Raw genomic sequence first — 18,547 nt, 5'->3', positions numbered from 1 at the left:
TCGGATTACTGGATTATAAACTACAGGATTTTCCCCTCCCCCAAGATCCAGAGGCTGGCAAATCCAAGGTCAGGATGCCAACAGATTTGGTGTGGGTCGGAACCAGCAGTCTCATAGATGACACTGTCTTAGAGTATGCCACTTGGCGAGAGAGAGGCCTTGCAGTGATCCTCAACCCGGGGTGGGGGTGGGGGTGGAGGTGGGGGTGGGGTGGGGGTGGGGTAGGGGCGTGGTCCCAGAGGTCGCCTAAGACCATGAGAAAACATAGATATTTATATTATGATTCACAACAGTAGCAAAATTACAGTTATGAAGTAGCAATGAAAACAATTTTGTGATTGGGGGTCACCACAGCATGAGGGGCTGTATTGGAGGGTCACAGCATTAGGAGGTTGAGACCCACTGGACTAGGGGATCTCCTGAGGGTCTCTTTCACTGAGCACTAGTCCAATTCATAGACATGTGCCCAATTAACCCAGCAGTAACCATCTTCTGAAGAAGACTCCTCCTGTCATGATTGACTTGGGGGTGGGTAGGATTTTAACATATTCCCAGGGGTGGAGATATGATACAGACATTAAGTCTGTGGCAGTTAGATGTAATGCTGCCTCTTTCAAACTGTCTGCTCTGTTCTTGGACAAAATCGAAAGGGCTTATTATTGTTCCTCATGGATACATTGCTTTATTCCTCAGGCTAGGAGGAACTATCAGAAAATGTACCGTTCACTGATACTCAATTGCTTGTTCTTTTTTTAAATTGTTATTATCATTTGGTGATACAAATACCATGGCACATGTAGAGGCTACAGGACAACTCTGTGGAGTCCCTTCTTTCCTTCCACCTTTATGTGGGTTCTGGGGACCCAACATAAGTGTTGAAGTGTAAGAGCAAATGCTGAACAGTCTCTCAGGGCCTGGATGACTGTTTTTAATATGCAAAGTTCCTCTTTCTGAAAGACCTTCTTGCAATGGGTGGTGACTTTTGCCTTTAATGGGATCACAGGAACTGGCCTGTGCTTTGGGTTCTAGGTAAACTTATCATTTACACAATTTCCAACTCTTTTTCCTACCTTATACAGGAAAATCTGGTCAGAGGGGGGTGTATGTAAATTTCAAACACTTGGAGTGAGTTTTTGTCGGTTTCACTTTACTTAGACTCTCAAGTCCTGGGAAAAGACCCTTCTGATTATTTCAAATAATATTTATTGAAAGACACTATAGGCAAATGCTGATTTAGACATTGGGAGTATAAGATTAGAACCATTATATTCTGGGGGTGGGAAGGATTACTAGGGGAACAAATAAACAAACATGGATGAGAAGGCTGATAAGTGCTGTAACAGTGAAGCAATGAGGAAGATATGGAGCGAGGGGGAGTAGATGCTATCTTATGATCGGCAGAGATCCACTGTTAAAGCTACATCTGCAAATGTCCCTAAAGACAGTGAAGGAAAGGGTATGCACAATCTGTGGGAAAGCATAGAACAGCAAGGAAGTGAGGTGTCCTGAGGGATAAAGACCTTTGTGGCTGGAAGGGCACAGGATGAAGCCACCCTACATTGACCTCTGGGACACACACACACACACACACACACACACACACACACACACACACACACACCACACCACACCGGAGAAACAGTTCACTCATTTTCTCCATTTTAAGTTAAGTCCCTCTTAGTCTCTAGTTGGAGATGTTGGGCACATGTTGGAAAATCAGATGTGGAGTTTAAACTAGTGGCCTGGCCTGAAGAGAAGAATGTATACTTTAGCAACATACAGATCTGTAGATAATTTTCAGGCAGGAGCCTACCTGAGATTCCTTTAATAAAAATAGAGGGAAATAGAAGTTTGAAGATCGGTGCATAGGACACACTAACATTGAGAGTTGGGGATGTGAAGAAAATCCATGGGAGAAGTGATCAAGAGTGGAACTCTGAATGACGCCAGCTCACACTGTGGGAGGAAGGGTGGCATTTGCTGGTGACATGACAAACGGGACTGATGAAGGAAGTGAGACAAGAACTGGAAATTGATCATGATATTTAGCTGTGTGGAAGTTGTTGTTGACCTTGACTGGTACAAATCGGTGAAGCGATAACATGAAAGTCTGAACGCAATGACATAAGGAGGGAATGTAGGTAGAGGAGAAGGGGACAGCGTATATAGAACTCTTTCTTCTTCTTTTTGTGTGTTTACAGAAAGACATGACAAAACATTATCTGCAGGCTAATGTAGCATCAAAGAAATGCGAGTTTTTGATGTGAAGACCGAGGACTCCTCAGGGCTCAGGGATCTTGAACCCATGAGTCACCATGAATGTGCTGAGACATGCTTTGGATGTTTACCCTACAAATACTGCCTGTAACTATCAAAAAATTGAATGCACTGCAAAACAGACCTATGGCCAGTGGTAGCAATCAGTGTGAAACTGTGCCACACAGGAGTCCGGAAAAGACTTTCTACCATTGGCTGTACTCTCTGAGACGGTAGTGTATAGCCTGCTGTGCCCTGGAACACATGGGTGGGAGCGCAAAGTGTTCTGGAGTATCAACGGAACCTACAGTTCAAAAGTTCACAGATTGTCTTCTCAGAACAGATCTCAACTGGCATTGTTATAGGACCTGAAAAGGTGATATGGTGACAACCTCCTCACCACTAGTCATCATGTGTGTGAACAAGCCATGCTAGGTTCCAGCACCTATTCTACACAGGCTAGTAGAAGACAAACCTTTATGATTGAACTTGAGTCATTTGTTTCTGTATGACACCTCAGACAGCCACAGATTTTTCTGACCACTGCTACATTTATTCTTTTGATTTGATTATTTTCTTCTTACCAAGGGACTCTATTACTGTAGTTGAAATTGCATATTTGCTAGTGAACTATTTATTATTTAAAAAATCGAAGATATGTTTCTAATTTTAGTTTTTTCCAACTTTTTGTGAGCATAGTCATTCACTCTGCAGTGTAATTTTCACATACACACAACAGAGGGGGAGAGAAGATAGAGGGGAGGACAGGGAGAGGGAGAGGGACAGGGAGAAGAGGGAGAAGGACAGGGAGAGGGAGAGGGACAGGGAAAGGAGAGAGCTCTTCTGCCACTGTTTCTTGTTTTGTTTAGTTTATGGTCACAATTACCCACATTTGTAGGAATCTGCCTCTGGCTGTCACCTTACACACACCTTACAGATTCTGCTAAGCCACATGATTGGAGGCCAAACAAGAGAGTTGAAAGCAGCTAGTTTGTGTGTGTGTGTGTGTGTGTGTGTGTGTGTGTGTGTGTGTGTGTGTGTGTGTGTGTGCCTGCCTGTGTGTGCCACAGAGAGCATGTGGAGGCCAGAGGACAATTTTTGAGTGCTGACTCTCTCCTTGGATCTTGTTGAGACAAGGTTTCTCAACATAAGCTATTGCACAAGCTTCTGTTTGCTTTCCATCTTTCCATAGAAATGCTGGGATTACAGATGTGCACCATCACATCTGGCTTTTTACATGGGCTCCAGGAATGGAACTCAGGTAGCCAGACTTGTGTGACAAGAGCTTTTACCCACCAAGACACTTCCCTGGCCCTGTCTTCTTCCTGTTCCCCTCCTTTATTTGTTTAATTTTTAATTTATTTACTTGTGTTTGTGTGTGTCAGTGTATATGTGCACAACACCTGGCTTGTTATGTGGGTGCTGGTATCCAAACTCCCATCTTCATGATTGAGCAGAGAGTACTCTTTTTTTTTTTCCTTTGGTTTTTCGAGACAGGGTTTCTCTGTGTAGCTTTGCACCTTTCCTGGAACTCACTTTGTAGACCAGGCTAGCCTTGAACTCACAGAGAGCCTCCTGGCTCTGCCTCCCAAGTGCTGGGATTAAAGGCGTGTGCCACCACCACCCGGCACAGAAAGTACTCTTAATTGCTGAGCCAGCTCTCCAGTCCCTCTATTTTTAGTCTTGATAAGAGTTTATTTAACAATTATTCTTTCATGCTTTGTGATTTTGTGTTCTGTCTAGGAATTTTTTTCTTATCTCACATAACAAGATGAAGTTTTCCATTGCTTTATTGTAGGACTTTTATATTTTAGCTTTTGTTTTAGGTATATGATCTTTATATCTAAACATTATATGTTCTAGAATGTAATTATTACCCCCTTCAAGGACAGCCAATTATTCTAGCTCCATGTGTAAGAAAGACTATGAATTCTTCATTAGAGAAGGTTTGGACTGTCTTGTCAAGTCGCCTGACCACACACTCTTCAATCTTGGCTTTTTCTCGTTTTTTTCCCTCCATTCCATAACTCTTTCTTCCTTTTTATTATCAGAGTCTATGTTATACCTGGATTCCATTAGTTTTTAGTTACTGTCCTTCTCTGTCCCAGGATCCCACGTTACAGTTAGTCCTCAGGTGCCCCTCAGGTTTCTTTCAGCTTTGACAGTAGTTTCGTTTAGTTCTGAGAAACACTGGCCCTATATTGAATAGAATATTTCTCAGTTCAGCTTTTTTTTTTCTTTTCTTTTGTTAGTATTCTCAAGAGCAGTGCTGTGGTTTAGATATGGCGTTGAGTATGCTTCCTAAGGTCACCCAGGAGTACTATTGGGAGATGGTGGAACCTCTAAAGAGTGGGAGATGACTAGGTTGTAGGAATACTAGTCAAAGCAAAGAGTCTCTCAGAGCGAGTTAATTCCCAAGGGTGAGGAGTTCTAAAATGAGAAAGATTGACTCCTCAACTCCCCATCCAGCTTCTCACCTTACTATGTGACCTCACCTGCTCTGCCTTGGGGACATCATCTACTATAAAGCCCTCATTGAAGCTGAAATGGATGGTATCAACTTATTTCAACTTGTGGCCTCCCAAACTGGAAGCTAAGCAAACCACTTCATAGATACTCAGTTGTAGATACCATGTGTTCCAGATAGTTTTATGTCACCTTGACATAAGCTAAAGTCATTTGAGAGGAAGCAATCTCAATTGAGAAGATGCCTTCATAAGATTGTAGGGCAAGCCTGTAGGGCGTTTTCTTAATTAGTGATTGATAGGGGAGGGCCCAGCTCCATTGTGGGTTGCTGGTCCTGGGTTCTATAAGAAAGCAGGCTGAGCAAGCCAAGAGGAACAAGCCAGTAAGCAGCACCCCTTCATCAGCTCCTGCCTCCAGGTTCCATCACTGCTTGAGCTTTCATCTTGACTTCCTTCAGTGATGGCTACAATGTGGGAGTGTAAGTTTGCTTGTGGTGTTTCCTCACAGCAAGAGAAACCCTGACTATGAGGCTGTGTTAAGGCAACAGAACACAACTACCCTGTAGCTTCTGCCACTGGTTTTCTTTGTTTGTGTTTCAGATTACCTAACATTTGTAGGAATCTGCCTCTGCCTGTCAGCACACACCTGGCAGATTCTGCTAGGCCACTGGAAAACACATGAGTTGACAGCAACTGTCTTGTGGTTCATCATCAGAGAGAGACAGCCCAAGGACTGAGGTTGTTTCTCCATTTTTTCTTCCCCACATTTACTCTCTGCCCTTTGAACTCGATGTGGCAACTTCCCCCTTTTACATTCACTGGTCTGTCAAGTTTGGGACCTTGCTCTTTGACTTAATAGATAATCTCTGGCTGGCTACTAGCCATCATCTTAGAGCGTTTTGATTAGTTTTGTTTGTTTTCTGTGCAAGTTACATTGCAGGACAGTATATGATGGTTTTTAGTGGCACTCAATGAAAAAAGGAATGGTCTATCCAAATCACAGCACCATTGAAAGAAATGGCAATTAAGTATGTAATGGCAGATAAGTGGCACTGGTTACTGCGTGGAAAGGTCATGGTCACGACAGAATCCAGTATTAGTTTTAGAGCTATATTGGGTGGGGGACACAAGAGAACTAGGCCTGGGGAGGAAAGCACGTGCAGAGAGAAGGAAGATGGTGGAGGGAGAGAGAGCAGAGCAGAACGGGGGTGGGGTGGGGGTGGAGGTGGGGTGGTGTCTGAGTCATGGCTCTTTAAGGTGCAGATGGGCTTACAGAGCTATGCCATGCAGATTGTGTCACCACGCTGTGCGTACGTGACAGCACACACTGATGACATAAGACGCGAGACCCTTTGCTTAACTCCTGAATTGCATATGTGTGGTGATGCAGCTGGAGTGAGGGCAGAATTTTAACAGTATATATTGTAACCTTTGGTTGTTTCTGATCATTGCACTCTGAAATCAAATCAATTCTTGAACACACGTTCTACACTCCCAGCTATGTATTCATAATGCACATTTTTTACATTAATGCCACTCTGTGTGTGATTTTAGGATCTTGAGTCATCATCAAGTTCTAAGTAATTGTTCTTGCAAACTTGGGAGATGGGAACCAGAGCATTTCCAAGCCTCCCAAAACAACAGGATTCCTCTTACTCCATTGCTTTTATACTAGAGTATCTTGCTACCTTTACTCCTGGTCAGGAAAGTCTAGGAAAAGTTTTCAAAGCTCCATCTTACTAGGTGTGGCATTTTGAAAGAAAATGGCCTCCAAAGGGAGTGGTATTATTGGGAAGTGTGGCATTGTTGAAGTAGGTGTGACCTTGTGGGAGGAAGCATGTCACTGTAGTGGCAAGCTTTTAAGTCTTTTTTGCTCAAGCTTCATTCAGTGTGACACTTACTCTACTTTCTGTTGTCTGCAAGATATAGGACTCTCAGCTACTATTTTAGCACCACGTCTGCCTGCACACCACTCCTGCCATGTTCCTTGCCATGATGATGATGGACTGAACCTCTGAGCTGTAAGTGAGCCACCCCAGTTAAATGTTTTCCTTTGTAAGAGTTGCTATGGTCATGGTGTCTCTTCACAGCAATAGAAACCCTAACTAAGACACCAGGTATGAAGATTAATCCTCATTGCCTATTTGGCTGCATTTGAGATCATCAAGAGGCATACTTCTGCACGAGCATGTGCTAGTGTTTCTGGAGAGTTTTAACTGAGGAGAGAAGACCTACCCTAAATGTGAGTGGCATCATTTCATGAGCTGCCTAAATAGAAAGGAGGAAGGAGAAAGTCTCTGGAGCAATCAGCATTCCTATGGTGGTTTTAATGGAAATGTTCCCCAAAAGCTAATATAGTTGAATGCTTGGTCCCACTTGGTGGAACTGTTTGGGGAGGACTAGGGGGTGTGGCCTTGTTGGAGGAAGTGTGTTACTGCAGGGTGGGCTTTTTGGCTTCAGAAGCCCACACCATTTCCAGTTAGCTCTCTCTCTGACTCCTGTCTGTGGACCAGAATGTAAGCTCTATGCTATGGCTCCAACACCATGCCTGCCTGCCTGCTGCCATGCTCCCTGCCATGATGATCATGGACTCTAACCCTCTCTAACTGTGAGCCCTCAATTAAATCCTTTATTTAATAAGTTGCCTTGGTCATGATATCTCTTCTCAGCAATAGAAAAGTAATTCAGATAATTATTTTCTCTCTGCTTCCTAGTCAGAACCTGAGCCCAAACTGCCTCTGCCTCCATGACATCCCATCATGATGGACTGTATTCCTCTGAACTGAGCCCCAAATAAAACTTCCTTCTTGTGATTTTTGCCAGACATTTGGTCACAATGAAAAAGCAACCAATACACTAGGCAACAAACTTTTGCATTGAAATATGAATCCTTGCTACCTCCAAATTTCTCTTTATTGTTGCCTAAAGAAAGGTTTATAAATATTGGGATACATACATATAGGATAACCTATATAATAGCAAGGCAAGACAAGGTGCTTAGAACATACAGAAAAGATGAAATCTAATTGCATTATAAAAAACATTTTAAAGTGTGTGTATATATAATGTGTGTGTGGGGGCACATGCATGTCATAGTATGAATGTGGAGGTAAAGGACAACTTGTAGGTGTTGGGTCTCTTTTTCCAAAATATGGGTTTTGGGAACCAAACTCAGATTGTCAGGGTGGCAGCAAGTACCTTTAACAGCTGAGCCATCTTGCCAGCCCCCAATTGATGTTTTTTTTTTAAAGTGTTATTTTTGATTGTGTGTGTGTGTGTGTGTGTGTCTGTGTGTGTGTGTGTGTGTGTGTGTGTGTGTGTGTGTGTGTGTGTGTGTGTATCTGTCTGTGTATGGGTATGTGTCTGTGTATGAGTATGTGCATGTGAATGTAGGTGCCCTTGGAAGCTAGAAAAGAGTATAAGAGAACCTGGAGCTAGAGTTATAGGCAGTTGTGAGCCACTCAATGTTGGTCTCAAACTCAGGACAAATGGATAACTGAGGTGCCTGTTTAGCATATCAAAACAGACCTGGCCACCTGGGTTCTCTCAGAATCTCTCAGTACCTTCTGCACCATACCTAAGAACAGTCATGTCCTTTCATTCATTTTTTTTTTTTAATTCACCCTGTAAAGGTGCTGGGAAATAAACTCAGGTCTTCTGCAAGCACAGCACATGCTCTTAACTAGTGAGCTATCGCTCTAGCCCCTACCCATTTTTGTAATTTTTAAATTTATTCTTTGATCATTCATTATATAATGTATTTGATCATATTCACCTCCACATTACTCTCTATTACCTTCTCCCACTCTATTTGAACTCCCTCCCCTTCCTAACTTATTCCCATCCTGTTTTTATGTCTTAAAGATATTTATTTTTATTTTATGTGTATGAGTGCTCGCTTGCATGTGTGTATTTGCACCACACATGTACCTAGTGCTGGTGGAAGCCAGAAGAGGTGTGGATGCCCTGGAACTGGGATTATAGAGGATTGTGAGCTGCTATGTGGGTACTGGGAACTGAACCAAGGTTCTCTGTAAAAGAAGCAAGTGCTCTTAACTTCCTTCTTTATAGCCTTTTTCTTTTTTTAGTGACAAATTGAATTTAATAAAGGTTGGTTTCATGACCTTGGGCACTTTACCATTGGCTACACCACTGAAGAAAAATGACTCTCCACTAGCAATTCCTCAGCTAGGGATGGGGCATCATGAGCCACCCGTGCCCTATCCATGATGGGATGATGTTGTGCACCAGTCTTGTTCAGGAAGCACAGATGCGGTGAGTCTGTGAGTGTCACAGCCATGTCAGAACTAGAAGGCTGTGTTCACAGCACTCCTCCTGCCTCCTGGTTCTGACATTCTTCCAATAATTCCCCATTCTGTGATGTTTCCTGAGCCTCGGACGGGGTGATGTAGATGCCCCATGTAGGGCCTGATTCTTGTTCTCACACTTTGACCATGAGTCTCTACATTAACCGCTGCCTACTGAAAAAAGAATGTTGATATAGAAATGATGAGATAAAAGGGTAGGTTATTGAATCTACTTTTAAACAAAACAAAACAAAAAAACAACTGCTAGTCTTATATATTTCACATTGGTATGGATTTTGGTATATTGATACAAATTTAAAGTTAATTTTGTTATACTGTATGTATATTTCTACTCTTGTTTGGAGTATTGTGTTTATGCAGCTCATTTAAAAATGTAATGTACCTGCCGGGTGGTGGTGGCGCACGCCTTTAATCCCAGCACTCGGGAGGCAGAGGCAGGCGGATCTCTGTGAGTTCGAGGCCAGCCTGGTCTCCAAAGCAAGTTCCAGGAAAGGCGCAAAGCTACACAGAGAAACCCTGTCTCGAAAAAACAAAACAAAAAAAAATGTAATGTATAATTAAGAAATATAGGTTAGCCAGGCGGTGGTGGCACATGCCTTTAATCCCAGTATTCTGGAGGCAGAGCCAGGTAGATCTCTGTGAGTTCGAGGCTAGCCTGGTCTACAGAGTGAGATCCAGGACAGGCACTAAAACTACACAGAGAAACCCTGTCTTGAAATAAACAAACAAACGAAATATAGGTTGGTAGTCATCTATAATAATTAAACTTGTAGTCATATTGGGTAGTTTTCAAGGTCATACACAGATAAATTTAGATATATTGATGGTCTTTAAACACTTCAAAGATTTACAGAATATGGCATTTAATATGCTTAATAACCTAAGGCTTTTCATGAGAGGTAGACATGTCTGCTCCTGGCAGCACCAATTTACCTCAGAGAAGATAAGGGGCACTGAAGAAACTCCATGTAGAGTTTGCCTTCCTTATGGCAAAAGCTAGCCATTTGGGCAAAAAAAAAAAAAAAACAAAAAAACTGCCCATGCCTTGACTGCTGACAGTATGTTGTACAAACTGGACAAGCAGGACACACACAAAAAAGTGACTGCCAAACTTTGCCAAGACAAAGTATGACAGTCCTTCAAAATTTCCTACTTCAGAGAAGAGTCTGTCAGATATTCTAGGCCTGTAGACCAAAGATGGATGCCCCAATGTTACAGGTGACTGTCCAGGCAGCCAGATGTGTCTGTCATTAGGCAACATTTCACCCTTCTGGGGTCTTTGAAGAAGTTGAAGACTAGATAGTCATAGTAAAAGTTTTCCTTAGTTATGATAAAAGATAATTAGGTATAAAACTTTAAAGTCACAAAGATAAAATAGATAATAGAATATTTTCTCTGATTTTGCCAAATACAGGTAGACTAGATATTATAACTATAATTCTTTCTTGATAATTGTTTTTGTTGTACATAATTTTACTATGTTAAAGTTAAAACCTTCCTTTTTAATTGGACAAAAAGGGGAAGACTGGTTTAATAAAGAAGCTGACTGTCCAAGAGCTGAACAGGATAAGGTTAGCTGAGAGAGTCAAACTGAGAATGATGGGAGAAAGAAAGGCGAGTCTGGAGTCGACAGTGAGATGGAGAGGAAGCAGGACATGTACAAAAACGAGGTAACAAGCTATGAGCCACGTGGCAACAAGTAAAAAATGGAAATAGGTTAATTTAAAATGTAAGAATTAGCTAGTAACAAGCCTGAGCTATTGGCTGAGCATTTGTGATTATTAATAAGACTCTGAATGATTTCTTGGGAGTAGGGGGTTGGGACAGGAAAACTCAGCTTATGGAATCTTCTCTGACTAAGGTTGAGAGTAACACAAATGTATAAGCACAATTACTTAGAAGAAGACAGTTTGATTGTTTGTCTATATAGGAAAACAACAGGGCCCACGACCACCTTTCCATGAAAATTTAACCAGATTTATGTTCCAGGCATCGATTCTTGACTCCTTTGTACCAGGCTTCGATAATGTCCTTGATCATCAGCTTTTCAGCTATAGAATGACAATAGCAACACAAATAAGCATCCAGAGAGCATACAATGTATCCTGAAGGTGTAATTAGACTTCACATCAGCTGCATCTGACAGCTTATTGCTATAGGAAAACTCATTGCTATGGGGCAGGTCAGCAGTATAGGTCATTGGTTTGGCCGTGATCAGTGAGTGATATAAAAATGCAAAGACCTGGCTCTCTTGTTTTAACTGGAGGCCACTAGGAAGAGACCCTCCAGCTCAGGGTGCCTTGTTGAACGGGGTAAGGGCTAGTCACAATAACATTCAGCCTTTAACTCTGCTCAGAACATACTTCTTTGCAGGCATTGCTCACATATCACTTGATGATAAACCATGCACACACAATTTTTAGGCTCATTGTCTTTTATTCAGTGTAGGGGATGAAAAGATACTTTCCCCTGATCTCTTTATGTTCTTGACTGAAGACTCTCATAATTTCTTACAGGCCCAGGTGTTTTTTGATTTGGGGCAGTGTGGGAGCCCGTTCTGGGGTTCCTCGTGGCTTTACCCAGCAGGTCCGAATAGAGGATGATCAGGACCACGGGCCTGAGTGCAGGTGTCTGAGATGGCCTGCACTTGGCTGTGCTGGGGGAGGAGGTCTTTTGCTCCACCCCTTGGCGTCTCTATAAAAACCCTGGACCAGAGACAGTCGGGGCCCGTTGGAATAGGTTCCAGGCCCTCTCGAGGCTATCCTTTATTTTCTATCTGTTTATCTCCGCAAGATTCTCCGCTATAAATCCTTCTATCTAATATTTCCTGCTGCTCGCGCTCAAGAAAACTCTGGGAAGCTGTGGGGGTGGTGGGTAAACGCCCCACAGGGCAGCACAACTCTAACACTCCAGTTCTAATGGCCACTTTCCTATTTGTGGATGTGTCTAGTATTTCCTCATGCAATTCCAATCAATATATATCAATATTAAGTTTTGCTCTGTATAATACAAATCTTTACTGTTAAACATTTCAGTTTTTTTTCCTGAGCCCTCCTCACCTCTTTTTTGCTTCATGCTATTCAATTCTCATAGTTCATTGAACTCATCTCCAAGTGAAGAACAGTTGAATTGTTTCCAGTGTTTTGCTCTGCAGAAATGTCATAAACAACTGCTCAGACATCACTTTGTATTATGTATCATTGTATGGATATCTGTAGCCTAAGGTTTCAGGGTGATTTGTGCCTGTAATCTGAGTGTTGAAGGTTGTGGGTGGAGAGGGATGGATCCCTGAAGCTCATTGGCTAGTCAGCCTATGTGTGCTGGCTAGTTTTATGTTAACTTGACACAAGCTAAAGTCATCAAAGGAGAGGGAACCTCAATTAATAAAAGGCCTCCATAAGGTCCGGCTGTAGCCAGCATGTAAGGAATTTTCTTAGTAATTGATGGGAGAGGGCCCAGCTCATGGTGGGTGGTCCCACTCCTGGGCTGATGGTCTTGGGTTCTATAAGAAAGCAGGCTGAGTAAGCCATGGGGAGTAAGCCAGTGAGTATCTCCCCTCCATAGCCTCTGCATCAGTTCCCTCCTCCAGATTCCAGACCTGTTTGCATTCCTGCCTTGACTTTTTCAATGATGGACTATGTATGATGTGGAAGCATAAGCCAAATAAACCCTTTCCTCCTCAACTTGCTTTTGGTCCTGGTGTTTCTTCAGAGCAATAGGAACTCTACCTAGGACACTAGCTTCAGGTTCATTGAGAGACTCAGTCTCCATAATTGACAAACAAACAAAGTGGAAAGGGATCCAGGAAAAGACCCCTGACTGTGGTCCTCTGCATGTTTAACCGCAAACCTGTACATATTCTACACACATATACAACACTACACATAATATACATAAAGAAAAATTTATATTGTCTTCAAAAGAAATTGGACTATTTTGCACACCAGCTAGTAGTCTGCCAGACTGCCTGTTTCCTCAAAGCTTTACCAACACAATGTACTGTAAAATGTTAGATTTTTTTAAAAAAATAATGTGATTTAAAATGTATATACGGAGTGATATTTAACTTGTATGAAAACACTTAAATAAATGGTAGGAAGTCAAGGACCAGCATGTGTCTAATGCCTGTGATCTCAGAACTCCAGAGGTGGAGGAAAGAGGATTGCTCTAAGTTTAAAGCCAGCCTGGGCTTCAGAATGAGAAGCCATATTGCTCAAATCCAAAATGGTCTTATAATGAATACCAAGAGCCAGATATCAGGGTGAAAGCTGAAAGATCAGAGAAGCAGAGCAAGCCACAACCACCACCTCTTACTCACCAACTCCTCAGTCTGAATGAGCCAGAGTTCCTGTCTCCACCTGCCTTATATTCCTTTTTCTGCCCAGCCATATCACTTCCTGTCTCAACCTTCCTAGTGCTGGGATTAAAGGTGTGATCCCAAATGCTGGAATTAAAGGTGTGAGCCACCACTGCCTGGCTCTGTTTCTCTTTTAGACTGAATTAATCTCATGTAGCCCAGTGTGGCCTCAACCAGATCTCTGCCTGTGCCTTCTGAGTGCTCGGATTAAAGGTGTGTGCCACTCCTGCCCGACTTCTATGGCTAACTCTGTGGCTGGCTCTGTCCTCTGATCTTCAAGCAAGCTTTATTTCTTAGATTATAAATATATCACCATAAAGCTGTCTCAAAACAAACAAACAAACAAACAAACAAACAAGATTTGGGAAGTAGAAATGCCTATCAAATTTTAGTTGACCTTAAAGAAATGAGTTCTCTAGAGCATTTTCCAAGTAAAAGCCTTACAGCTAAATAATAACTGATACTTTCATAAATAACAGATGACACTGGGTCAGAACAATATATATATACATATATATATATATACATATATATATACATATATATATATATATATATATATATATATATATATATATATATATATATAATCCAAAGCTTTGTATCAGTCACACTCAAGGACACTTGGCAATTGCCCTTGAGTTACTCAATTGTGAACCAGACAGATCAATGCTCTGTTTCTGAGACTGGCCCTAGCAAGCCCTCGGCATCATCAACTAAATTCATTCTGTTGTTGCTCTCTGATCTCCTCTGCATTTAAATAACCTCCAATCAATCATCACATATTCATAAGCTCTAAAAGCAAAAAATATACCCATCCTAGAACAAAGCGATAATGATAAGATGAACAACAGAACTAGGGAATATTCCTTTTCATGTTAAGTAAATAATTCTTCATTTCTTTCTTTCAAAGATCTCCACTGCAATCAGAAACATTTCTTTCAAATAAACAGAAATGGAAAAGTGTAGATTCTGTTTTATTATCCTCTCAAATGTAAAACCAAATCAATCCATTTTATACGTGAAACATGTACTGCATCTGCTATGATTGTATGGAATCAAAAACAGCTATACCAAGAACATCTAATGTCATTTCATTTAGACACACCCCAAAATTCATTTAATATACACAGTATGTCAATTAATTTACCAGTGAAATTGCAATGGTTTTGGTATCGACCTTATAGTGTGTGTGTGTGTGTATGTGTGTGTGTGTATCTATTGGGTAAACACTCAGTAAATGTTAAATGTCACTATGTATTTATCTTTTGTCGGTAAGAAATTTCTTATGATCATAGAGTCTTTGGACATGATATTCATGGGACCCCAGGTTGGCATAATGCCCATTGTCTCTCCATGCTGAGGTGAGTTTTGGAACTTTTATTAATGTATAGTGGTCAAGAGCAGCTTAGAAAGAAGATGGTGGAAAGGGACTTGCCAATGTTTAGGGTTAATGGTGAGCTTGATATTTCAAACCAATATCAGGCAGAGTGATAGCCCTTCACATGTGACCAGTCCTAACCCTTGGAACCTGTGAATACAGGCTTGAACATGACAGAAGGGATTTTGTAGATGTAATTGTTAGGGTCCCAGAGAAGCTTCACAAAAGACCATCTGACACGTATGCTATCAGAAAGAGAGTAATTCTTGAGAGTAAAAAGTTCCAGCATGCTGGGGCTGCACATCCGACATAAAGGCAAAATGGTGACCCCAAGAGAAGCTCGCAGCCTCCTTTTACACACAGCTAAAGGAATTCTAAAGGCAGTGAGGCCATTCTATCTAGGATTGGCTAATGCAAGTGGCAGTCATATTAGTACGTTCCTGGTTAGTTAGGGCTAGCAAGGATTGGCTAAGGCATAGTTTTTCCATTTGGGACAAAGTCCCAGACTCTGTCCTTATTCCGGTATTGCCTTGAGATACCGTGGAGGCTGGTTCAGGTATGGTATGTGCAGTTCCCCTCGTCCTTGATGTCCAGGGCATTGGTGATTGATTGCCCTTTGTTTGTGACTTCCTCAGAAACTGTCTGTTCAGTTTCAAGAGGCAAGAACTGAGGCCTAGTTTTTAACTGAGTTATTAGGAACCTGTCATGGTATTTGCCTGGCCTTCTTAGTAATTCTCAGCATAGATCCTGAGATGCGCCATTACTTTGGGTTGTCAGGATGTGCTCAAACTGATCATTGGAATCTTTAAAAATAGAGGAGCTTTGGGCAGAGAGAGATGATGAAAGAAGAAAGGCCTGGAAGATGCCAAGCGAGGACTCCACAGCTAGGGAATGCTGGGAAAGAAACATTCTGTCTTACACCTTCTGGAAAGGAGTACCTTGACTTTTAACCGTGAGCCTTGTTTAGGGTTTCTGGCCTGTGAGACATAGTAACTCACTGAATCTGGCCTACAGAACTGCAAAACAGTACATTTATTATAGCAAGAATAGGGACTGGACACACCAAGGTAGCAATACTTCATAGGAATGGAAAACTTAAAGTCCACTTGTTGCATGTTTTGTGCTAATTTTTTTTAAAGAAACATCATGTGTGAGTATATATCCTAGAAGAACTGCAGAAATCAGGAAAGTAAAAAAGGGACCATTGCTGAGGAAGGGGGTGGGGGATCAATAGAGAGAGAAATAGAGTACAGTGCTTGGGGAAATGAGAAAAAGAGGGTTCTAATTATGGAGGGGGAGATAAATACAGAAGGAGGGTAAAAAGAACAGTAGAGGTGTATGGAAAAGTCAAAGGAATCATACTATTAACTATTTATCTGAAAAACCCTACGATGTTTGTAATTCTGTGTATAAGTATACGCACATAGTTTAAATGAAAAATTCTCATCTGTGCTGACAATGCTCCCTCCAAGGGCCACAGTCCACCTAACAAAGACCCCAATACCAGGCATGAGAAGCCCCTCTTTTGAGTTGTTGGTCAGGGCTGTCCAAGAGTCTTCCTGAACACATACCCTATTGCAATTGTCCTTGGTATCCTCAAGAGGTGGAAGTTAAGTCCTATCTACTTCAGACACAGGGCATAACGGCCCCTAAGCTGGAACTGACCTGAATGACTTCTCTCTAAGGATTAGTTTTTATGGTACCAGAAGGTGCCATGTAAGCTTCCAAAGGAGGAAAGCCACTAACAGTCTTGCCTAGCTATGATGCCTATGAACCACAGTAACAATCAGCATGGCACCATAACCCTAAGGGTGTAGCAATGGCCTGCATACCTTGGTGGTAACCAGGAGCCCTCTTACTGGACTTAAGACTCACTCAAAAGGAGGGACTATGCTTGATGCTGAAACCCAACTAATTGCCCAGGACAAGTCAAGTCATGGATCTTGGAAGAGAAACTACTGCCATCTCTTTAATAACCAGCACAATTCCTAACCACATTCTAAACATTTGTCATTACATCCATAGATAAGGGTAGTCCTCCCCCCACATCAAGGAAACTTCTCTTTGCAACAAGTTGAGACTAGTATAGAAAACCACAACCAGTCAACATGCGGAGCAGTGGAGCCCAGTTCCAAGAGATACACTACAAAACCCTCCCACACCTAAGACTTAGGGAACATTGTGAAAGATGGGATGGGAAGATTCTAAGGGCCAGAGGAACAGGGTGTTTGCTGTGAGAATGTGTCTCCTACTAATGTCAGAAACTACATCTATAAAGTCTCACCACCATGACTGCCTAAACATGAGCTGAACAAAGACAGCGGCAATAGACATGGTACCATGGATGGGGGAAAGCCCATGAGGCTTTAGCCCTACACAAAAAAATACAAGCAACTAAGGAATTCTGAGAGTGGGAGAAGGACTTTTCCAGGGAAGAGCACACCAATTGGTTATCTAATACTAAATGATCAGTCCTGGTGACATACATATGAGTAACATTATTCATACTGAGCAAATTATTTAAGAGTATATATACATAAACATATACATACGCACATGTAACAACAATAAAAAAATAGGACATGAATTTGAAAGGGCAAGGAGGGTGTCAAGGGCCATATCTGGGTCAGTGGTCCTGCTGCAGCTGGAGTCTGTGTTGATATCCATGGCCTGTGTTACCGCAAGGAGCCGTAGGAACCCGGCATGTTGAAATCGGAGGGCTGTCCTGAGCTAGCCCTGCCCTTCACTGGCCCTGGGATAGCTGGCTCAGCCCCTCACTGGACACTGCAGCAGGAGAGCTGGCCCTGCCCCTCATGGGAGAGCTGCCCCCCCAGCATCTCCCCCCAACCCGGGCACTCGTAAGAGATGGCCCCATCTCTCACCATGGGCCTGAGAGAGCTGGCCCTGATGGAATGGGCCTAGGAGAGCTGGCCCTGATGGAATGGGCCTAGGAGAGATGGCTCCACTCCTCACCTGAGGGGAGTGGTCCCATTGGCTTAGACTAACCAGCTCAGTTACCACCCAGACCCACATCCTGGGCCTTGGGTTGGCCCACCCTAACATCTACCCTATCTATGACCTGCTGTAATACATGAAGGGACTGATCCTACGGAATAATGGTGGTAGGATCCCCATGACTCAACATGATATCCAAAAGGAGTTTCAGTGAGGGTCCAGTAATGATGGTGTGCCAGAGGCCAGAGGCCTTGAACCAGACCAAGAACTCCTGGCAACAAACATTTGTGGGTGGGGTTGATTGGATAAAAGGGTGTACTGTGTGACACTGCAGCTCCCAATGCCACCAGAGAGAATGAAGAGGTGCTGGACAGGTGGGAAAGATGGAGGAGCAAGGTGCTTTTTTAAAAAATTAATTTTGGGGGGGTTCTTTGGGTTGAGGGGCTGATATGGAGGAACTGGGAGGTGAGTAGGATTGGGGTGCATGATGTGAAATTTCCAAAGAATCAACAAAGAGTTATGTTATATATATTTTTTCCATATACATATGGAAGGTCATACAGGACAGTTTGGAGGAAGGAAAGGGAAGGGAGACATAATTATATTATAATATCAAAAATAAAAAAGAAACATCAGAGATAAATAAGCATTAGAAACAACACAGGTTGTGGACACTAAGGCATTTATTTAATGCAAGTTACATATTATTTAATGTATGGAATTCACTCATCGATATTATCAGCTATTTGGGTTTGAAATCACCTTGGGATGGCAAGGTAGTTTTTTGTAATGAAATTTATTTAGC

General features: G+C 42.3%; 1 long non-coding RNA gene across 1 annotated transcript; it reads left to right on the top strand.

Annotated features, from left to right (window-relative positions):
* The first annotated feature begins 9,026 nt into the window (after positions 1-9,026).
* Positions 9,027-11,586, top strand: LOC143274132 (uncharacterized). Its single transcript, XR_013052563.1, has 3 exons — positions 9,027-9,243; positions 10,568-10,719; positions 11,039-11,586. It is a non-coding gene; the product is annotated as an uncharacterized LOC143274132 (long non-coding RNA).
* Positions 11,587-18,547: the final 6,961 nt, after the last annotated feature.

This window comes from Peromyscus maniculatus, chromosome 7 (genome assembly GCF_049852395.1).
Source record: "Peromyscus maniculatus bairdii isolate BWxNUB_F1_BW_parent chromosome 7, HU_Pman_BW_mat_3.1, whole genome shotgun sequence".
Taxonomy (NCBI): Eukaryota; Metazoa; Chordata; class Mammalia; order Rodentia; family Cricetidae; genus Peromyscus; species Peromyscus maniculatus.
This window is presented reverse-complemented; position numbering and strand designations above follow the sequence as displayed.